At 38.0% G+C, this 23,995-nt stretch overlaps 1 protein-coding gene across 1 annotated transcript in view; it reads left to right on the forward strand.

Annotated features, from left to right (window-relative positions):
• The first annotated feature begins 718 nt into the window (after positions 1-718).
• The window catches only part of RARB (retinoic acid receptor beta), a 319,454-nt gene continuing 296,177 nt past the window's right edge, over positions 719-23,995 (forward strand). The window contains exon 1 of the mRNA XM_074839011.1: positions 719-796. The gene's annotated coding sequence lies outside the window, so the exon portion shown is untranslated. The remainder of the gene's footprint in view (positions 797-23,995) is intronic.

The raw sequence follows: 23,995 nt of genomic DNA on the forward strand, positions 1-23,995 counted from the left end.
GCTGATGTGAGAGAGAAATACGAATTGTCTGAGTCCAAGACCAGGCAATTCTCTGTGGAAGATGAAAAAGGGCAGTACAGAGCAATTCCTTTTTTCTCTCTCTTTTTTTTTTTTTTCCTTTTCTTTTCTCTCTTGGCTTCTTTCTCTCTTGTCCTGCTTTTCCTGTTGGGCAGGAGTGGTTTGACAGAAACAGTGTCTAGTTGGATCAAAAGGATTGGTAGAGGTCACGTTACTGAAATCACATTATCCTTTTTTAAAAAGAGGGTAGACTTTTCTTGTGTTGATGGTTCCGCTGGAAAGTGTATTTCGGCTTTTTTTTTTTCTCCAAAGTTAAGTTGAGTATACTGGGGGAAGTTAATTGTGTGTGCTCAGTGTTGGTGTAAACACAGGTGACCAGCCCTGGAATTCCATTGGGTGCTCAAAGGAAATTTTGGCATGGACACCAACTTCTTCCTTGAGCTGGAACTGAGGAGAGGGTCGGTGTTGCAACTGATAGGGGTGTTCAGTGGGAAGAGGAGGAAAGGAAGCATGTCACAAACCTGAGACGCGCATTCCGAGACTTTAGTGAAGCAATGCTCTGGTTTTGATTTCACATTTGTGGGTATTGGAGATAGCATTAAGGTCTTCCCTGATTTTGCCCGGAGTATCATTGTTCTGAGGAGTATGTTTGCCTGCAAAATTTCACTCTAACTGCTCTTTCCCCTTTTTCTTCCAGGATGTCAAACTCGTTTAGGTCCAAGAAGACTGCCGTGGTGTCAAGCTCCCTCTGACTTGCCTCCAGCTCTCAGGAGCAAAGGTACAGTTACGGGGGTAAGTTAAAATCCACTCACAGAATCCCCTGAAGGAAACAAAGACTTTAATTAGTGCCCTCTCCTTTGCATGGCAGTCTCTGGTACATTTCTTCCTTCAGAGTTGCTTGGTCCATGACAGCAGGCTATCAGTGATGGAGAAAGGGAAATCCAAAAGAGTAGAGTCACTTTGAAAATGTAGTGAAAAGTTAATGAATAGAGCACTTACAGGAAAATACCAATGCAGGCTATGTCAGGTAAGCACTTTAAAAGTGAAAAGTGCCCCCCCCCCCCCCAGTTGGTCTGTTCTCCTTTTAAGTGATCTCTTTGAAAATCTAATTGGAGTCACAGTTGAACTACTGTGATAAAATATGTTTTTGGTAGATAAAGTTGAAATAATACACATTTAGCAATTGGGAGTGTTGCTGGAAATAGTAGGCGCATGTAGAAATGAACACAAATTCCCATTTCTTGTTTCATCCTAAGGGCAAAGTACCCTTGGTGCAAAGCCCAGGGGACCTATATAGTCATTAGCAGATGGAGGGGGACATTAATCTTCTACCCACAAATCTGCCCCAGCATATAAAGCAGGAAGCATCTCTGTTGTGAGGATTGCTAGAGGTTGTATTAAACATGATAGTGTAGTTTATAATCGCTGTGCCAGCCACTCTTGCTGTTCATTGCTATGTTTTCTTGGTACTGTCTCTGGATTTCACTTTTTCTATCTGTGTATAATGGAATAGTGACAGTGTTTCTGCTCCTTGAGATGTTGGCAGAAGCTTCTTCCAACACTCTTAAAATCTCTCTCTTGCTGTAAGCACTAGAGTATGTTAGGATATACATTAAGTACTTTTTTGTGCCTAGGGAGAAATGTATGATTTTTCTGTGTCATTCAGTCTTTCTCATTTGGCAGTAAACTAGGAGACAGGCATGGTTAATGAGGTATCTCAGCAGTGCATTTTTATGGGAGCATAGTTTAAGGTTAGGAGTATGTCCAGTCTCCAAACTGCCTAGTGAGCATTCTGTATTTGGAAACAAATGCCAGCTGGCAGTGGTTAAGGAGTGCATGCTTATTCTGCTCATGATAGCCAAAACATGCTCCCTGCTGTGTGCTTTTGGCAGCTTTGCACTGGCAATATGTCTCAAATGCCAGTTGCATGTCCTCCTTTCTTCCTCATAAGTGTATCCCATAAGGCATGATTTAGCCTAAATAAAAATGTGCCTCTGTTAGACTTGGTAACTTATGGAAAGAAAGAGACTGTTTGTTTTAATGAAATCAAAGTCTTTCTGAAACACCTGTAGTACATTATTTCCACTGTGGAAATAAAAAGATGATTATCCTATACTGAGTAGCAAATTGGCCTTAAATTCCTGAAGATTTGATGATATTTGTGACACCAGTTCTTAGGCATACTACACTGAAAAAAGTGTGTAACTTATTCTCAGTGAGAACTCTGGGTAGAATTTCAGTCCTAAAGCAGCTACATATTAAGTTTATTTGAAGCTCTAACACTACATATCCTGTCAAAGTATTAGTTACATCGGTGGTCAAATTAATCACATTAATTTGTGGTCTGGATATGTAATCATCACCTCTTATATTTCTTCCTGTTTGTTGAATTGTTTTAAGTCAATAAACATCTAAAATAAATGTTATATTTTATTGAAAAGATACCTTATGTGTAGGCAGCCTGACTTTTACAATGAAGTGTTGCAAATGTGCTTGACTGAGTTATTTGAAGCAGTTTACGCAGTATGGTACATTGGATACAAATTCTTAAGAATCTGAAGGCAAGTAAATCCAGTCTAAATTTCTTTGTAATTTTTATCTTTGGTAACAGTATAACAGGTTAAAAAAAGCACTTTTTTTTTTTTTTAAAAAAAAGCTAAATTAAACACTGAAGCTTTTCAGTTCAGTACTGAAACAACTGCATTTAAGGTCAAGCCAACCACAGGGTAAGTAACCTGTGCTTAGAACTTGGCTTTAGAAATATTTACGTATTTAAGCTCTGTATTGCTTTTTCTTTGAAACAATCTTACACCTCCTTTGTTTGCAGCAGATCTTGATATTTGGCAAGATGATAATTTTCAAGCCATCTCAATGCTTTTTCTTTTTTAAACAATGAAATTCTGTTGAGATCTGATAAGATATAGAAGTTTAAAAATCAGTTTCTCTTCTCTAACCTGTGTTCATTAGGAAAAAGTTATCACCTTGCCAAAATCATGAGCTTTCCCAAAGTTGGGGTCACACAACCACTAAAGAAGGGGAGGAAAATGCTAGGTTTTTGGATACTGAGCTGTGTATCTGTTGAAGCCAGCCTGCAGTAGCTGATTTAATGCTTCTGTTGCCCACTCTGCTTTCACAGTAAGTAAGAACAATCTGCATTTCCCAGGCAGGAGGTAAAAAAAGAGGGCCTTACTGTGACCCTTTCCTCAAACTTGTAAGCTTACCGCAGCAGCCTGATACCTCTATCAAATAACTTTCTCTCTGGCAAGAAGGACTCAGTTCAATTGCTTTCAACAGCTGATCTAAAATGGTGCAAATTTCCTTGTAAGTTCTTTGTCATATTGATCATCCAGCTTATATCCTGGATATCCAAGGGCGTGGGCACCTATGTTCAAGTACCTGAATACTTTCATGGTTGTCTGTGCTATAATGAAGTTAAGAATCAAATCTTGCTGTGGTCTGTGTTGAAGGATCACCACTGTGCATTGGTTAACTTACTCATGCTCTAAAAAAAACCTTTGGTATGATGTGCAAAAAAGGTATTTTAGAAAGTAGTTTGCAAAATCAAACCCTCAGAAGTTGTGAAATGTCAGATTTATGTTATTTTCTTCTGTGTCTGTAACTGATGCAGGAATATAGAACTTGCAACTGTAATTTCATCATATTCTAACCATTGGGCACCTGAATTGGATAACTGTTACATTAAAAAAAAAATCTGAGCGTGGCATGGTCATGGTATTTAGTAAAGGGCATTGGTAGCATTTGTGTATGAGCAAAAACAGTGTTCACAGAAGAATGATCATACAATTCGATGCTAAGTTACTATATACACATAGAAATAAACAGAATTGGTTCAACAGAATTGAAATTCCATGTCAGCTAAATATATTTGCATTTTATAAACTTAATGTGGATTCAGATCTGCAGTAAGTAAGCATGGGTAACATGATTGACTTCAGTGAAGTTTCTGCCATTTATGCTGGTGTTGAATTCTGCCTTTAGTCAAAAAGAAGTTTTCTAAAAGTTCTGCCAATGCAGTTTTGTCTCAGAACAGCTTCGAGTCTTGCCAGCAGTGTTATTTCTTTTGCGTTGTAGGAGCAGCTCTAGTTACATGCCAAAATATGGTCTTATTTTTAAACTGAAAAATAAATGAAGCCTATGTAGAAATGGAAACTTTGTTGAATGCCAGATTCTGACCACGTTACTCCCATTGGAACCACTAGGACCACTTTTGCAATCTGCTCTGCCTTTATAGAATTAAGAGGTATTTCACAATGTGGGAAATACTGGAAAAAATTAGTGCAAGAAAGGCAGGAAATCTGCCAATGTCCATGTCTTTTTAAAAAAAGTTATTATAACCTACTTGCTGAGATGTGTTTTATGCAGCTGTCGAATGTAACCAGACTTTGGTTATGGCCAGCCAGCCTCCATTTCAAAAGTGTCGCTCTACAGAGAAGAGGTAGATTGACAAATTTGCGTAACTAAATATTTTCAACATAATCATAATGTCATGATTTTGGCCTGTTTTCCTATGACAGTAAGACTTAAGAGCTTGGAGGCTCTGTCTGTCAGGCTTCTTTCCTTCTCATTTTCCTCAATTTCTAAACTCTTTGTGCAACGTAAGCAGAATTTTTTAAAGTTAGTTCCAGTAAGATAGTGGTTAAAACAGATGGAGGAGTTTGGGAAGGAGGAGTACAGTACTCAAGAAGAGGTTGGTTTGCTCCAAGAGTATCTTCCTTGACACTAACCCTAGTAAAAAAGGCCCAGATGTTTTGCCTCCAGCGGTGTGCAAACAGTCAGATCTATTGAGGGCTTTGAGAAGAGGTTCTGGTGATTTTGGGCAGTTGTTCACTTTCAGCTTGTGTGAAAAGGATGGAACAGGTATGTCATCTCATCATCTCACCATAAAAGAAAGGCAGAAATTTGTGTTATTAATCCAGAAGTCTTTCTGAGTGTTTTGCTTGTGGAGTTTCAACTTGGTCTTGAGCTGGTCTTCAGAGCAGTTACAGAGGTAAGTATAATCAAGCTGAGCCCTGCAAGTATGATGAATGCTAAAGGAGATGGCAGTTGCCATTACAACATTTTGAAAGCATATTCAGCCATGTAGTACAGATTAGCAAGAAGTCTAGTAAGACCTGAAATATTCACTAGTTTTGATAGCTGAATGGTTGTTACTGATAGACTAGATGGCTGTGACCCTGCTAACCCATGGCCTAAGGATAGCATATTACTTAGCACAACTCTTTGTTGTGTTTGACAGCGATTTGTTTGTAGGCCAGTGCAGCTGGGTGGTGTGACGCTGTTGACACTCAAGATTTTTATCACCACTTATCAATGATGATTCACTAAGAGCATTATTAGCAGTGTATCTGCTAGGGAATGCATAGGGAAAACATGTTTGAGGCTGAAGCTAATAATTCATAGGATTACAACACCGATGCTGGTCTGGTGGACTGCCCTTCCAAATCTGTTCTTTCTTGGTACTGAACTTTGGATCAGGTAGTCTGCAGAACAAAAGCTCTGATATGAGGAACTGAATTCGCTTTGGACAATGCATAATCCTTTTTAGGATTATGGGCATGGTGGATTTATGTTCTGAGCAGATAGCCCTTTAGCTCAGATGGCAGATTTTGTACATAGGCCTCCTGCTTTGTACATTTACACTGCTTTTGGGATGGAGTTGTAGTACTACTTGCAATTGCCTAATATTTGCTACGTTTTTCTCAATTCATAAGATGGATCTTCACTTTGTACCTAAGGGGAATTAATAATTGTCTTCTGTAGGCTTTTTGGCAGGGCACAAACAGCTCTAGGGGTCTCTGACTGTAGTAATCTCATTGGCAAAAGATGTAACTTGCCATAATTGGATTTCCTTTTTCTGAAGCCTAAAATGACCTGTATCTTTGAGTTTTAGAAAGAAGATGAAGGGAGTTAAAAGGCAGTTGGACACTAAGTTCCCACTAGCTGGATTTGGTGCGTAACTCTATTTGTATCTTTGCAAATCTGAATTTTTACTTGGTGTATATGGTGGGTGTTTAAGGAGGTGGCAAAGAAGCTACTTTCTACTACTTGGTTTTGTAATTATAAATACACTGACTTTGGTATGAGGAACGTCAGACAATAAGTCTTGGTGATGGTTAAGTTAATTCGCTTTTAGAAGTTCAATAATTCATCTAAGAAGTGTCAGCAGCTGGGTCTTGTTAATGGTAAGCCTTTCATTTCTGTTAAATCAATTGTGAATAATAGGATCCTTCAGAGAAAAATGATGAAGTAAGCATTGATTTCCAAATTGGGTGTCTGATATTGGAGCATTAATAAAATCTAGAGCAAGCAGGCAACTAGGACCTCATACACTCTGATCACCTAAGTAGTAATCAGAGAAAATCAATGATTTTTGTGTATAGTGCTAGATCTGTTAACATTTCATCTGTCGCCATTCATCATTGTGTCTATAATTTCATTTTTATAATTGTTTAGATTTTTTGGGGCTTAATAGTACGCATTGAATCAAGCATTTACTGTCAGGCTTTTGTGAAACAGAAGTGGTGTTGCCATATTGTCTACTGCTTACTAGCTGTTTGTCTTACTATTTTAGAGCTTTGTATAGTGATGGTCAAAGAAATGTCTATGTATTTTCAGATGAGGTTAAACCTTCTTAGAGGAGTTCCAGGCAGACTTTATGGAGTCCTCTGTTGCTCACTTGTATGTAGTCACATTCAGTCTCACAGGGGTATTACAGACATCTCCAGTAATGATGGTAAAACTCTGTCAAAGAGAAACAGTTGTAGAGAGCACCTTCAGACCAGACAGGCTATTGGTTTGGCTTCCTCTGCAACATCTTCCTTGGACTGCTCCCTGTTCCTGAACCTTCTGGCTCTGTGAGCTTTGTTCCAGGCTGTCTTGTGTTGTTGTGGAGGGTCATGACTGTCTGGATGTGTCAGAGGAGATCGATGCTGACATGGGTGGATTCTAGCCTTTGGTGGCTTTGATACAGAGGACAAAGGCTTGGAGACAGGAGCATCAGTGAGTGATCCGAGAGGGAGAAATTGATGGTAGAATATCCCACCAAGGCATGGAGGCCAAAGGCTTTTGCAGATGGGATACCTGTATGCCTTGTACTTCCAGCCTCAGTCAGTGAGGTTTTGTAATGCAGCGTGAAGGTTACAGATTTGCGGTTGTGGGGTTTATTTTTTTTTTTATTATTTTTAATTCTCTTTGAAGGCTGAGTTCAGTGGTTTTGTTTAGAGCTGCTAGGCACTGGCTTTTTCTGTTCAATATTGTGCTTACCAGCGATCCCATTTTGTTTAAAGCTATATTGAATTTGTATGGAAACCCAATCAAATCTGCTTCCTGTTGAAGTCAATGGGAGTTTAGGCTAAAAGTGGACCAGGATTTGGCCCATAAAGCATAGCAAGAAAATTTAACAGTTGTAATAAAACTCTTAAGGCAAATAAAATGTTCTAGCAGGTGTTCATAAATGTGCTTTATGCTCATAGACTCTGTTAAATGTTAATACTAAGGTCCTGCAGAAGCTGCACATAAGGACTGTGTGAAGGAAGCAAATGTCTGTTAAATGTGCTGTGCAATATTGTAGCAAAGGTGGGTGGCAGTGCAATGCCACGCTACCTATTAGACTGAAATATGAAAGCTATTAGAGATTCTGCTGAATTTTCATTTTGTGAGGGAGTAGTTTTCAAGAGAGAACATATCATATAAAAAACCCATGTGTTGTGCAAAACTAGAAGCGTCTTTGTCAGTGTATGCAGTTTTCTTGGATGTATGCAGGGCTTATTAGGGACAACTGCTAACGTAATGTATTAACAAATTTAAAATAAGACAATACTTATGAGGAAAATAAGAGCTGAAAAGCAGTTTTATTTTTTGTATATTTCATTTTCCTTGAATTAGGTTTTTTTCATGCCTTAGATGAACCCACAGGCAGAAATCCTAAAATGACCCTAAACACACCTAGAGGATAATAGGTGTTGGCAGGATGTTATATTTAGGTCTGTCTTATGCTAACTCTTAACATTTTTTTTTAATCCATCACTTTACCATTAAAACACAGTAAGGTCCATTTTAGATTTCCAGGAGCTTTCTGGCCTTCCTGCTTTCTGGCTTCTAGGGGAAGCATTTGTTGGCTTTTTCAGCAGGTTTTGCAGCATGCCCTGAAAGCTGGTAGCTTTTACTGGCTTGGTTTCTTCTAGCAGTTAATTTCATTAGGATTCAGGTCAAACCCATGGGACAAAAATATCTGTGTGTACTGGAGTTAGTTCCTAAAATGACACCATGAATGCGACAGTCATTGTTAGAATGTGTTTTGTTGGTGTTTGATTAATTGACTGAGTTATCTCATCAATGCTCAGTCATTGTGTTGCAGGATAAAAGCAACCACATATTACAAAGATACTCTCTTTCCCAGTTAACTTCTTAATTTTCTGTACTAAAAGAGAATGCATTAGCTTGGAAAACACTAAGATGGCTGAGTGAAGGGAGGTCTTTCACACGACACTTAGATCTATCAAGTTACAAGCATCACAGCTGCCCTTGTAGTACGTGCTGCTGTCAGAATGCCCACATAACGTCAGAAAGACTCTTCCACTGTCGCCTTGGTCTTGTCCTCAAGTGTTTGTTCTCTGCAGTGGCAGTGCTGGCATTTTTTTTACCTGATGGGGGTGTCCCAGAAAACTTGCTTCAATCTACCTTGTTGTAAGAAGGATTGAAGCATGCACTTACACAGTGAATTCTCATCGCTTGCGTCCTGAACAGAATCGCAAGGCTATCAGGGTAGTGGGACCTCTTAGCTTTGTCCTCTGTAGTAGTGCTGCACTAGTGTGCTTATGAATTTTCAAAGCAAGGCTGAGGATCATCATCAGGTAGCAGATTGGGAGCTCCTACATGTAGTAGAGTATCTTTTCTTCTAATTCTTCTAAGACAAGGAGGCCTAGTAGGGAAGCAGGGCAGGGAAAGACTAGGAACTGTTGTTAATCAAGTGGAAAATATGTCGGTACTTCTCTTATAAGTTGTGGCACTTCTGGAATAGTGATATTCATGCAGAACTTTTAATCCCTGCAGTACATTACAAATGCATTGTGTGAAAATTAAATGTTAATTGAGGCCATTATTTTATGAGTGGACTATTTATATAGTAAAGTTATTTGAAGTAATGGGCCATGAATGCATTTTGTTTATTAACTTCCTCAGTGCTCATTCTTCTATATCTTATTTTATCACAGAGCAGTAGTTTTGAAATGGAAGGCTCTCCAATGACATTAAGACCTGCAACACACAAAGCATGTTACTCATAAATAGTGTGTTTTGTTGATTTCAAGATATGCAACAGCATACAGTCAAAGCCTTTGGAAGATTGAGCTTTCGGGTGACTTTCTACCTGAGGAAGAAATAAGAACACAGAAGAAAGATTCCCCCCCCCTTGTTTAAACCTTGCTTGATTCAGGTACCTAAATGGTCTTCTCCATTCTAAAGATGAGAAACTAGAGTAAGGAAAATTATTTACTTTGTCTGGAATTATGAAGGGAAGTCTGGCAGACAAGAAAATTAAATTGAGAACGCCCAAATGTCAGGCCAGGTCCATAACTACTGGAATATACTTCCTTTCTTTTCTAAAATGTCTATCAGAAATGGATAGTAAAGTTTAAGTTTTGTAGGATTTCCATAGGACAACTGCTCTGTGGCCCTGAGGGTGTGAATACCCACAATTTGTATAAATTCATCACCCTTTGAAGTTGATAGTACTGTATCTGTTATTAAATCTGGAAAAAAGACAGTGTCAAGCCAGCATACTTGTAATAATATTTTGGATTTCCTTCTCTAATTGTTTAATGGAATTAATATGAACATTTTAGCTATAAAGTTGGACAGCTGCAGCAGGATGTGATTTAACTGGCTCTTCTTTCAACACATTCTGGCAAACTTTACAATACGCAGTGTTATAAAATTCTCATTTATCTGTCATGTAGCTTTCCTGAACTTCCTTAGTTTCCAGTTATTTATCCATTGTTTTTTTTTAACAGGCCAAGTTCAAATTGCTCCTCAGTTCTTGGTTATGATAAAATGCAGTGCGAGGCAAAAACCTTGCATGTCGCCTTCACTCTCATCAAAGATGCTGAGACTTGTGTATGAGAGGTTGTCACCTGGCAAACTGCAGCACTAAGTGATGCAGTGTGTAACTATATAAGTAACTGTTCATCTCATCTTATCATGGTTTCTTCTATGTGCTGAGAGACCATCTTTGCAGTTTAATCTCTTGCTTGTTGCATCCAAACTCCATTTCAAATACTTTTGTCCAAGTAAGGAAAACATGAGGAAGTTGCTTACAGATAAATGTTTTCTAGTAGAAACTGTTTTGTGGATTTTTTCTGGCCTGATATATACTTACGAAATTTTGTAAGCATTTATCGTTCTTTGGTGTGTTATGGTACGTTTAGGTTCTGGACTTTTGAGCGTTGACGGATGAACACAGCGGAAAGAACCAGCTGTTTGTAAGGGGAGAGCAGTGTATTTATATAGTGATTGTATGCTAATAATATAGAGAGATATATGACAGTTTAATGAGGTTTAAATACCATTGGGTTGACCTGGCAGTCTGTAGTGCTCACCGCAGCACGGCCGTTACCTTGCATGGGTTGTTTTGTGCAATTCTGGAGGCAGCAGCTAGGAGAGCTGTCACCCCTGCGAGCTCCTAGGGAAGCTGGTTACTGCATGTGCCGGCGGGACTGTGCCAAGCATTAAATTCCGTCTCTACAATTGGGACAGGTTTGTGCGCTCTCATCAGTTACAAAATGGAGTATTGTCCGTTTTCTTATAAGGTGCTGCTTTCTACCCTTTGGTAATTGTGTGGTGTCCAGAGTTGCTTAGCAGGCCACCAGGTTCAGAGTCTGGAGACAGCTGGCTATAGCAAGCAAAGAACTGTGATAAATGATAACTTGAAAAAAAACCACATGTGTGAGAGTCTTGAATGAAGTCAAGATTAAAGTAGTTTATTCTGGATGATTTTAACTAAAAGGCAGCTCATAATTTTAAAAGAGTAGCTTATAAACTCATCTTCTAAATATCAAAGCTATCAAGCACAAAAACATGATATTACACCAGATACCAATTACTGTGGTTTCTTGATGTGCTTGTGTTTTTTGGTTTTGCATTTATTAAATATTTAGAAGTTCAACTATAGATATTTTTAATCAAAATCAGAATTTTCTCACAAAATGGGTGATTACATCATTTGCACATTTATATTGTAGGACATTTTAACGATATAAGCATTTTTTCATTTAGACAGCAACCATAATAAATTGAAATAAAATTCAGCCTTGATTGATGTTTTATGTGTCATGTACAGGGCAAGTCCCATCTATTAAATGTGGTTTGCCAAGGCAGCAATATTAGTAGCATTTGAATGTTTTTCTTATTAAGGAGAAAAATGGTCAGCAACATCAATACCGTCTGCTCCAAAGACCATGGTAAATGGAAACTGCCTGCAGCATATTTGAATTCCTCACTGTATTTGGGATGAAGGTATGATGCAGGCAGTGAGAATTTTTTTTTTTTCCTTTAAAATTAGGATAGACTATTACAGTTCTTAGGATGAAAGAGGGAGGCTGATTACAACATAATGGAGTGTACCGTATTCATCTCTTTGAAATATGACCTCACTCGGCCTTTTCCATTTTACAATCGATTCTCTCATTCTCTTAATGAACCTGTGCGTTCATGAGTCTTCCTTGGAAGTATGCACATGAAGTATTGCGGTAGCAGAGAGTCATTGTCTGACAAGCAAGTGCAAGTGAAGTGTCTCTCTTGTAGTCTTGTTCAATAACATTATGGACCGTTAATGCCTCCCATCAGGTTGCATTCTGTTTTGTTAAAAATTATGCAACCATATTTTTCTTAGTTGTTCATAGTTTTTCTAAAATGGTAGCTTCATAAAACTGGTTTAACATCATCTGGCTTTATTTCTTTGCAGAACAGTACATATGTATAAGAGGTGAGCTATCAGAAAGGTACTCTTAAAAAGTCAGTGCTCTGTTATCAGGTACTGAAATTGAATAAACTAATATTATGTTAAAGGAAGAGAAGAAGGGCTCTGAGAAGAAGAAAAGTGTGTAAAGTTATGTAGAGAATTACTGGAAGTACCATTATTTGGAAGATGTGATTTTTCAAAGGATCAAATACCTAGTATGTGACTTTTGTATCTATTGGCTTCTTCTGGCTATCAGTGTGATCAAATCCAATAAGAGAATACTGTTAATTATTATATTGTATGTTTTATGTATACGTGTGTGTCTGAATTTTTGGATGTATATTTAATATAGATTGTTTATGTAACTATAAACTAATATGTATTGTATATAACCATAACTAATATAGAAACTATTTATAGATGGTTTAAATGCATTTATGTGTGTATGTGTATAGTTTTATTATTAACCCATAGCTGCTAACTGCCCTGTTGACCTTTTCAACTTGCTACAAAGTCACCCACTGGGTGTTACTCACAAATACAAAACAACCTGGATGGTACCCAGGATCAGACTACAAGCATAGAGCTGACTGCATTCACCACTGGGAAATCAGGAGAGCAGCGAATGTGGGACAGACTCCCTCATACTCCAATATGGCTGTAGTCACAGAGCTGCCAAGAAGGCTAAGCCTTACTGGGAGCTACCCAGGAGAGTCGGCAAAATCTTATGGAAAAACATTAAGACTAAACCACAAGCGGAAGAAACCAAACAGAGAAAATTTGCAGAAGCCTGTAAACCTTTGTAATGACAATTTCATTGAAATTCTAAGCATTTGATGTATCGCCACCAGCACTGATTTGATAAAAAAAGACCATGAAATAAAGATTGAGCTTGGAGAGAAGCAACAGTCCTGTCTGTTATGTCAAAAAGATAATTCATCATGTCAGAAAGAAGCGTTTCCTTTCGATTAGGCCAAAGTCAGTGTCCTAAAGTGTGAAAATTGCCTTGAACATCAGACCTGTTCTGGTCATGAACTGTTGCTCAGCACCAGAGATAAGTAAAAGTAAGGTTAATTTTATAAAACATAAGATAGAAAAACCCCTCCAGTTTTGGATCACATTAGGCCTATTTTTATTACTTTGAAAGAAAAAACACCTTTGTAGATGTAACACACACTCTTCTTTTTAAATCATATCTTTCACTTTTGATGCTTGCTCCCAAGCAATATGATCCAAGTTGTATTTGTGCAGACTCAGTGGTTGCTTTTTCACTTTGTCCTTCTCCCTTAACCTGCTCTATAGGACTATGGATCTTGTTAGTTTTTAGCAGTTTCTTTAGTTTGAATTAGTGTAGCTGACTCCATGGAGGTGGAATCTGCTTTTTCCTTTTTTTAATGGAAAACTTACTTGGAAACACTACATCCTTTTTTTTGTTGTTTGTTTCATTAAAGGAACCTGCAGTATGCTGTTGGGATGTTTCATTGTGGTTGGGAGTTCATCTGTAATATTAGGGTTTAGCTGAAAACTGACACCTGAGGGATTTGGGACTGTTTTGTTTTTTAAACGTTAGAAAGAAAAATCATGCTAACAGATTGCTGTTTTTGTGATCTGGGAAGTTGTGGCCAGGATGGTTGAAAATTGGATCAATTTAATCCATCCAGTTTATTGCCAGTTCTTTTTTCCATGGTTGATCTTGCTTGCACAGGAGTGAGACTTCCACCAAGCAAAGAGCTTGGTCATACAGAGCGTGGTTTTACTTGGAGGTGTCCCAAGAAGCCTGACTTGCTGACTGCTTGTAAGAGAACGTGTGGTAGTACACTGACCATCGCCAGCTTCAGGATATAAACTCTGCTTGCAGTATTTCTGTAATGTTTCAGCATCTTCATTACCTCACCGTTCATGTAGCATACATACTCTTCTGTTTTCATCAAGGGCTCTGCATCTCCCATGTACGGAGTGACTGAAGGCCCATTCAGGAAGCATATGTTCAGTGTGGGTGCTTAGGGGTGTGCTTGATGGTTAGACCAAAGCCTCAGCTGATGTCAGTGGGATTGAATGCATGTTTACTTGAGGCTTGCCATGAATAGGAATGGGTTCATGCTGAAATGCCTTTGAGTAATGAAGATTGAAATGGTCTGTTCAATACCACATTGTACACTCTTCAGAGGACTTGAGATTAATTTTTTAACCTGTGTCAGTGATGAGGAAAAGTGAACTGTTTGCTTGTCTCCATCTCATCAGAACCATATTACAATCAGTCCTCACAAAACAGGCTGTAAAGAATTGGTATCTCTGTCCTGAACAACTTCAGACCTGTGAAGTGGACAGCTTGCTGGGAGGGCAGCTGGAAAGGCTGATCCACATCCTGGTGAGCAATTTGTTATCTAGTGTTATTAAGCAGACTTATGGAGGCTTTTGGTTAAGGTCCATCTTTCAGAAGATTCATATGTGCTTTGATAATTCACATTTTGTATTTAGTAGATAGGAGGAAAAAGAGCCGTTGTTTTTCCTGTAGAAATATTAATGATGTTCAAGAGTCAAATGCACAGAGACTTCCTTATTCTTGATTATTTATTAATCATATTTTTACTCTTCAGCCAATTAAAAATACAGTTCTTCTGGTCTCCACAAATGTTTGAGATTAAAAGGCTATATTTGTTTTATTATTTGTTTTCTGATTTTTGAGTTCATAAGGATCATGCATTTTCAAGTTTTTTACTTTGCAGTCACAGGGCTGAGAAACTTGCTTTATTTTTAAGTGAAGGATGTGATGGTTAAGTTGTAGCAGTACAACAAAAGCTGCAGACTATGAAATTGGCAGAGAGTTTGCAATTCACTAAATGAAGTCTGAAGAAACAATCTACAGTTGTGAGGTGGTAGTCCAATGAAGAAAGGAAGCTACGTGCCTGCAGTTCATCTCAGTTTTACATCCAGTGTTTACTGTATTGATCCACTCTAGAAAAGAAATAACGTACCATTATTTTTCTAAAATATTCAATTCAGAATTGCTTCTTTTAAGCGTTTTATGATTTCATGGTCTACATCTTAAGTTACTGAACTGTTTTGCTTCCCAGTTTCAGTAATGCTTGTGGTTTGTTACCTACTCTGTTCTGATACTTTAAAGCTTTTGCTGATAATAAGTACTAGGAAGGTGAAATGTATTGCCTCTTCGGATGTATTCAGATGCTGTATTTATAGCTATGGAGATCAATGCTATTTTTGCTGTAGAAAGCTGTTTCTTAAGATAGAAATGACTGTCTGATACTGTGCTTTTAGAAAAAAAGATTCGTATAGGAGTATTTCTGAGTCAGTGGTTCTGATGATTTTAGATGGAGACACAATAGCTGAAATAAACAAGGACAGACTGTTTTTAAAAAAATGGAAGAAATTCCCCCCTCAAAAAGAGACAAAAACAAGCAGTGAGAATGGAGTCTAAATGTAGCACTTGCTGCTATAAAATCGTGTGTGACCCATTGGAGCAATTTCTTACTGAAGGCTGACTGCAACCTAGTGTACCAAAGAACTTTCTAAAATCCCAGAAATGGAAGTGCTTTCTTTATACATCTTAGGTACATTTGTGAGCTGACATTTAAATGGATACAGGTTTTGTGTGGGATGCATGTGAGCTCTTAGAAGTATTGCTGTTTGCAAGCTTTTGAGGTTAGAAGAGTGCCTTTTGGGACAAATGCTTTTTCAACAATAGGAATGAATTTTACAGGTATGTAGTATTTCAAGTTGGATTGTTGTTCTGCTCTTGGATGACCCAACTAAGGACTGAGAAGAAAGAAAATATATCAGTAGTTGGTGGTAGCATCAGCCAGACAGACTTAGTGAAATATTGTAAAAATTTGATGCTTCACATCAAAGCATAACCTCTTATTTTCTTGGTTATATTGCTGCCTATTGAAAGGGTTTGTTGGATCACAGATGTCCCTGGCCCTTTCCTCCATTCAGAGAATTCTTCTAGGAAGAGGAGGTAAAGAAAGGTACACAAGATGATAGACTATAATAGATTTGTCTTGTTATGAGTGTTTCTACAGCTGAGTCCAATGAAGGAGGTACAGGTGTAACTAAAGATGATGAACAGGTACAGCTAAAACTAAACCAGACTGTTATTTTGTGTTAGAAGACATTAATGGGTGTAATTTTTTTTCTAGACTTTCAAAAAGTTCTCATCCCAAACTGCTATCCTATAAGAAACATTTAAGAATATTGAATGGAGAAGCGTGAGACTGACTTACTGGAACTGTTCCTTCTGCAGGAGTTGTGGTGAAGTGTAACTCAGGATTATACTGTCTTCTAGGGTGCGTGTTGTGCTCAGAGCTGCTTGGACACTTGGCAACTTGAATGTCCTAGAAGATTAATGAGAAGATGTAGGAATGTGAGTAGTAGGTTGAGCATTATTAATGTTACTGTTCTATAGCATCCCAAAAGATGAGTAAAGAGCTGGTAGAATTTGTGTGTGATACAAAATAAATTGGAGGAAGGCTGAGGAACTTTAGAGGGTATCTAGCAAAGCTTGGGAAATAGGCACTGTGATGGCAGATGAAATTTTGCATCTGACAAATCCAAGTAAAATCTTCTGAGTACATAATTTGACTTAATTGCACGTTGCTGAATATTAAATTATCTATATTTGCTGCAGGAGAAAAGGTAGCAAGTTAGGCTTTTGTTTGGCTCTTAAAAAAAAGACAAAATTAACAAAAATAGTTTTATAAAACAGGATAGCAGTAATTCCTTGTTAGTAGTTACTGCTGGTTTACATCATGATGCTTCATAATAGGAATTCTTCATTTAGTTCTGCATCACTCTTAAGAAAATACAGTAAAAATAGTGAAGGACTGCAGGATGGGCAGAAGTGATGGGCAGAAGTGATTTGTGACATTGGAAGAAATTCCTTGTGATGAGGTACTGAAAGAAATAGAACCAGTTTAGATTACAGGATGAGCAGTCAGTGCGGGGTGTGTCTATAAATAAATCACACGCTTTAACTTACAGCAAGAACAAAGAACTACATTAAAACGCAATAAATGGAGATAACTGATTGAAACAGGTTTGGGTTTTTTTTATATAATACGTAACTAACTTTGGGATCTTGTGGCAAACTAAGTATCTCAGTCTAAATGCATAAATTCAAAAAGAAAACCTGACATTTACATGGCTGATTAGAACATACACATTAACAGAAGTTAGCATAAACACCCCCTCCCACCCCAGTGTTTTAAGGCATAGTTATAGGAAGAAAACCCAGCAGTTTACTATGGGCAGGTTATTCTGTACTTGTGCATTACAGTGTGCCTTCCTTCTCTGTGGTACTAGTTGCTGTTAGGGCTGGAGGTTACTACATTAAACAGACCACAGATCTCCTTAGTCTGACTGTCCATTTTGATTGGTTTTTTCAAGATTCTTACATTTTTATGCATCTCCAGTGCAGCAGAAAAGTGTGTAATTCTTCTGTGAATACTGAAGTCTCGAGCTTCTGATAATTTAAAAAGGGAAGAAATGGCCAAAAAAAAGAAAGGTGATTTTTTTTTTTGGAGTGCTTATTCACAGAAGAGGAATTATTTCTGAATAAGTGTAGTCTCTGATAAGTATCTAGTAATTGAGAGTGTATTCATGGAAACGCCCCCAGGAAAAGCAGATTTTGAGTCATACCGAATAGTATGTTCAATCAAGGATTCATTACACAGTTGTCAAAAGTGTGTTCCAGGATGGAGCGTGTACTTGGATATATTCACGTATTATCTGACTATGGATTATTTTTTTCCTTCCCATGAAAACTGACACTGATTTCGATGGGCCTTAAATCCTGGACTGTGATGTAACTTGTGTATTCTTCTGAAATAAAGTAAACGTGTGGAAGTTTATTCAAGTCCACTAGCTGTTACGAATATATATGCTTCTCCCAGAGCACAAGCAGCTACTGCCCATTCATAAATATCTCATTCTTCCTATATGTAATGGGACTCTAAAGACATTCCCGTTGTTGTGGCCAGGGCTGCATTTGCAGTGAAACTGCATATATTGTGTAGTGTATAGTTATAGTTTATGACATTTGCTTTTGTTAGGGTTTCTTCTGGGTAATCAGCATTTCAGCCACAACTCCCTTTATTTGGAAAATGCAGTCCATGTACAGAAGAATGTGGCTTTTTCATGAGCAAAAAGCAGTGGAGTCACAAACAAATGATTGCAGTAAAAGTCATTTGGAAATTTGTGCAGGATGGAAGTGGAGGTGTATGTCCTCCCTGAACATGGTGTTCCCCAATATTCCTTCATAGCTTTTCATCAGTATAGCAGGGCTGTAGCTGTTTGTGTGTTGGGAGGACCTCACATTTATACAAGGTGAAACTAATTGCTGCTCAGCCAGCCTGCCTTCAACACATGTACTGCTTTCATCTTGAAAATAAGTAGAAATTAGCTGATCCCTAGTTCTTCTGCTTATTCAGTGCAAGGGCTGGGTTTTCAACTCGTGTATGAAATCCAAGTCCAACTCCAGTTGTAAACTTCTGTTTCCTATCCGTGTGTTCATGAATAAATACAGAATGTGACTTACTGTGGAGAGGATTTGACTGGACCCAGACCCTGGGGCTGATCAGCTTTAGCTGCGTGCTTTGTGAACTTCCATTCTTTAGATACACTGGCTGCCTTTAACTTTTCAACATGTCGGGTGATTTTTCTCTTCAGAATGTGACCATAGGTGGAGAGCTGTGAAAACTAAAGGATGCTATCGCAAGAGATTATGGTGAAAATTCTCCCATGTGCATGCGTAACTTCTTTTAGCATTAAGGGAAACTATGTGCTCACACTGAGGATAGAATAGAGCCTTTTGTTAATATCAAAGAGCCAATCAAGGAAGATTTTTTTATATAGAAAGCCTCCTGCTGCTTCCAAAGAAGTTCCCTTTGCAAAGCACAATGATAAATAATCTTACTTCTTCGGTCATTGTATTACCAAGGGATATTGTTTTGTACTCTAGCATTCAGTGAGACTTGTGAAATTCAGCTCTGTTTGATTAGATGGGCCAGTAATGCAGCAAAAGGCGATGTGCTGGGCTGGTTCTTTACAGGCTCAAGCCTCAGATGCTGTAGCAGGGTAGTTTTCCAGCGTATGGCGCTCTGACCTGCCCCTCCAGCTGCCAAGCAGGAAGAGTAGTGAGGGCTGGGCTTCACAGGGAGGTTATATACAGCGAGGGGGCGTATTTGACAGATCTTGCTGGTAAGTGCAATAATTCCTACCTCATCTTGCTGTAGGTAAAGGTTAACATTTCTTTTGGTTACTGTGCATTTACTGAAAGTGCTGTAGCAGATCTGTGAGATTGTGTTTTGTCTTTGAATTGTAGTAAGCCTTTTTTTTCCCCTACAAAATTGTTTAAAAAAGTTCCAGGTATTTAATGCTTTTTGAAAATACTGCTCTTTGTGAATAGACAGAAATTAATTTTAAATAACTTTTGTATTGGCATATATTTTAATTTTAAAGAAACTCAGGCATATTGCTGGGAATTTCCACTTCAATGACTTAATATTTTCTCAAAGATAAAAATAGCGGGGGGGTAGGCATTTTGTGAGGGTGCTTTTTCCATATTTTTTTTTGAGGCAATTCAGTGAAAGACACTAACTACTTAAGCTGTTTGGTGAAAGAATTTGGTATATTATGCCAGAAACAAGAACTGCCTGATGAACTGGAAAGAAATAAAATCGTAGGGGTGATGTCACAGTAGGAATGTAGAGCCTGTTCCAGAGCATTTACACATGAAATTAATTTTCAGCTCATGCAATACTCATTGGTTTTAAAAGAACTAATAAAGAACTTAGCTAAGCCTGTGTTTAAGTGCTTTACTGGTTGTGCCATAGTAAAGTGATTTTTCGTGACAGAGTACCACAAGCCTAAAAAGTCAATCTCCTTAATACACCTTCTTTGACTAGAGCACAATGGATGTGGGAAGAAGGGGAGGAAAGCACTTACCTGAACATGAAATGCTAGTTGTGCCAGGTGAGCACTTTGGTGCTGGATGAAGGTTGCAGTCCAACCTTGCACTGTGGTACCCCTGTGCGGTCACAGGGTGATGTCTTCAGCCCATGGCTTCCAACAGAGAGAGCTAAGACAAAATGCAGTGTAGTTTTTTAGCAGGCTGAGATGTAACAGGACCTTCTGAGGATGGGAGTCTTGCTTGGGAAGGCTTTAGAAAGTCACAGATGGGGCAGGTAAGGTCTCAGACTCACCAAAAGAGGGAAAGGCAAAAAAGGAATAAAGAAGTTGATACTCCCCAAGAAGTTCTTGTTTCCTCTTCAAATCCATTGGCTCAGTGTAGTCTAAGTTCCTTTAAGAAGGGTAGCATCAGTTGTGATAGTAAAACATCATTCCATATGACAAGAGCATTGTTTACTCTGTGTGCTCTTGGGTGGTGGTTGTGAGCTCTGGGAAAGGACCAAATTGCTTTAGAATCAAACTGACGTGAGGATGGTCTGAAAGATCATGCCTGCACACCCTGTGCTGCCTTGCTGCGTCTCCTGGATCACGTTGCTGCTGTGAAGGGCTGCTTATGCTCTCCTTGCTTTTTGCATGTGCTGTTAGGGCAGGTAATGAGAAATTGGAAGGTGATTTGAGGCTGTGGCTGACATCTGAGGAGCCCATGGATATTTTTGTGTTGCTTGTTATTTTACTGCCATTTGGAGATGTGCTTCCACTCATTGGAAACTTTCTGTTGCATAAAATGTACATAAAATTTTCTTTTTCTTGTTATTAATAACTTACTGAGAATGGAAAATGTTACAAAAAGTAATTTGATTTTGGCCATTTGGTTATTTTCATGCATATTTTCAGTTGGCTTTTCTTTCTAGTCCAGATACCTGAAGCCATCAGTGTAAAATCAGGTTTGTAGGGCTTAGTAGCATGGTGGTAGTGAAATACACTTCTGTAAATGAGGATTCAAAATTATTTTCAGTAACAAAGAATGCCCCAAGTTTCCTGAGAATCTCAATATTAATGTTTGTCATTGAAAAATCCCTTTTTTGTTGTTGCTGTTGTGAATACTAAAATTACTCATGTTACACTAACTGCTGACTTTGAATTGTCATAATCTCACTACAGTTATCTGTAGTAGTCCTTTATAACTATTAACAGAAACTTATTTTTGGAATTTTCAATGGATTTTAGTTAATTAAGATTTCTTGAGATGGTTTGTGCTTCTCTAAATGGAAAGAATTTGTTTAATGATTTATATGATCAGAGGAGTGACTTCATGCATTCTGAAATAAGCAGTAACACAGCTAATTAAATAATACTTGTCATGTAGGCCGGACCATGCCAAAACACCCTGACATTTGCATGTCAATATGTGAATGCTCTTTAACTGGGAAATAATGATGAATAAAAGGAACTGAAAGGCTGTTAATATTGGAAGAAGCAAGAAAACTGAACTGAACAAGATCCTTTAGCTTTTAGTATTATATTTTGAAAACATAAGTATTTAATTTTATGTGTTTATGTTAAAGTAATTAAGGCATCAACATCCATGGCTACTGATAGCTCTGATCCTCTTTGGATTTCAGAGTGAAATCTGAAAGAAGTATTGTTTCTTCATCCCATTTTAGGAGGAACTAAGAGACTCATTGGCTATACACATCCTGAATGCCCTGCTCCTAAATAAAATATATATAACATTGTATAATATGGTAATAGCTAATATTATATAATATATAAAAGATATTTTCCCTAGATTTGAATCTTGCTAGGTCTGATTCATTTATATTAAAGGTGTTTTGTTCTATTCTTGATTTCTTGACAGTGTAAAGGTCTTAATGCACTTTTACTGCAGTGATGTAAAGTAACCTTATTAATATGAGTTAAAAATTTGGCTTAAGGTTTTAGGTTGTAATCTCCCTTGTGTTTAAAAGTCTTTGCATCCTCTCTCATGCTTTGTCTCTATTAAAGAACAGTTTAACTGTGGGAAGGATGCACATCATTCATTTGCTCTGAGGTTGATATCACCGTTTCCCTGCAAAAACGTAATCTGTGTCACTGCATATTGTGCTCTTAAATGGTATTTAATTCTGTGACCTTGGCTCACCACGCCTTCCTAATTGTCCGGTAACTCATCTTCAAGCAGAGGCAATCTTTGCTGCATGGATACTAGGAAGAATACCTGATAAAATTGAAATAGGTTTCAAAAATATGATACCGTGTATGTTTGGCTCCTCTTGTAATGCTTCTTTCAATAATTCTAATTAATGTCATGAAACCTGAGAGGTGAAAGTCAAGAATTGAAAATGGGGGAAGGAAGGGGCTGAGAAAGAAGGAAGAACAAACTTTTCTGGCATGCACACAGTAGGAAAATGCAAGGTTGAAAGTAACTGTGTCAAGCTGTATCACCTTACCACACAATTGCTCCCATTTATTCAGTAATTAAGTGCAAGTATGAATACCTCAGGTCTGTTTCATTTCTTGTCATGGCAAACCAACTTCCATCTTTTGTTGTTGTATAGCACTTAGATAAAAGTGGTAGTCATTTTAGAAAAATTTGAGTTATCTGGACAAGTTAAGACATCATCTTAACACATTTCTTGTTCCACCTTTGAAACTTGTGAGAGACAGATGAGACAGAGCTTTCAACAGCTAGCAAGCTGCAAGGAGGATTTGAATAAAATTAGTAACTTGAATAAGTTAAAAGAATAAGGAAGGGCCCATATACTGTGTTTCTGTAAGGAAGAAAACTCTTTACATTGCATGAATCTTTTTTGTCATCTCTAGATGGCTTGATTCTGTTCAGGTTTTTTTCCCATTCACTGGAAATGCCTGTTATGAAACTCACTGATGATGGCACTGCAAACTCGTCTCTCTGCAGCTACTAGCTCAGTCCAAGTGGTTCCTCCCTCTGTAATCTTCCTTCCCGCCTGCTTCTTTTGACATAAATGGAGTGCAATGGTTAAGTTTTTCTTCCATAAACCTGTTAACACTTCTAATTCCTTTTCACAACTGCCAGTTTTCCAGCTTTGTGAAGCTCTTACTGTAGGCAAATGTTGCACGTTTGGGGCTGAAACTAAGATTCAAAATAAATTTTATGTCAACATACTGCTGTTCACACATTTAGAGCACATTTTAGGTTGCAGTGTTGTTAAGGGTGAATCTACCTAACAATAAAAGGTGCAGAACATTCTGAGGGACGGTTTTAAAGCTAATCTGAGCAGTGTTGTTCACTGAAAACAGTTTTAACCTGTTTATCCCAGCTCAACATTTGGTCCTTATCTTTGGATTTCCCCATGCCTTTATACCTTTTACAGCACTCTTACTAGTTGTGTTCTGACTGAGATCATTAGTAACTTGTCACAGCTCAGCCTTAAGAGACATGACAAATGGCAACTCTACTTATTTAGTTTATTTGGCTTGCTTGGCAGATTCTTAACCACAGGGTGTGGGATTTTATTCAGACAAATTAGTGTACTTTTATATTGCTGTAGTTGACTTTAAGAAAGGGCTTTACTGAACAGATTTGACTTGACTAGCAACTGTTTTGAGAAATGTATAGCTGGTTCCATATTTCAGTGGTTATTCTGAAACTTAATGATGATCAAATAATTCTTGACCATATTATTTTCTTAATGTGGGATCATCAGTGGCTTCAAATTTTTCTTTTTCCTCACCAAATGATGTTGTATCGAAGAGTAAAGTTAATAGCTGTACATATAGGCTCTCTACTTTACAAATAATTTTTGCTGCCACACACATGCCAGTCTAGTCTAGTTCCTTTGATCTGTGGGAAAGCCGGTCAGACTTCCCAGGGAAATTGTGAACGCTTGGATGCTGTGGAAACTCTCCTGGTGTTCAGTTCACTGTTGTCACTGGGAGATTTTCTGTGCATTTCTGATAGTGTTCCATCTAGATCTGTACAGCTGATTAATTAACAATTCATTAATAAGTAACAGGAACAACTGTTGATCCCGAAGGCTTATCTCAGGGGAGTGAGATAATCTATTGCTAAGACGTGGATGCTGACTCTGATCCTCT

The sequence above is a fragment of the Strix aluco genome, chromosome 1, assembly GCF_031877795.1.
Source record: "Strix aluco isolate bStrAlu1 chromosome 1, bStrAlu1.hap1, whole genome shotgun sequence".
Classification (NCBI taxonomy): domain Eukaryota; kingdom Metazoa; phylum Chordata; class Aves; order Strigiformes; family Strigidae; genus Strix; species Strix aluco.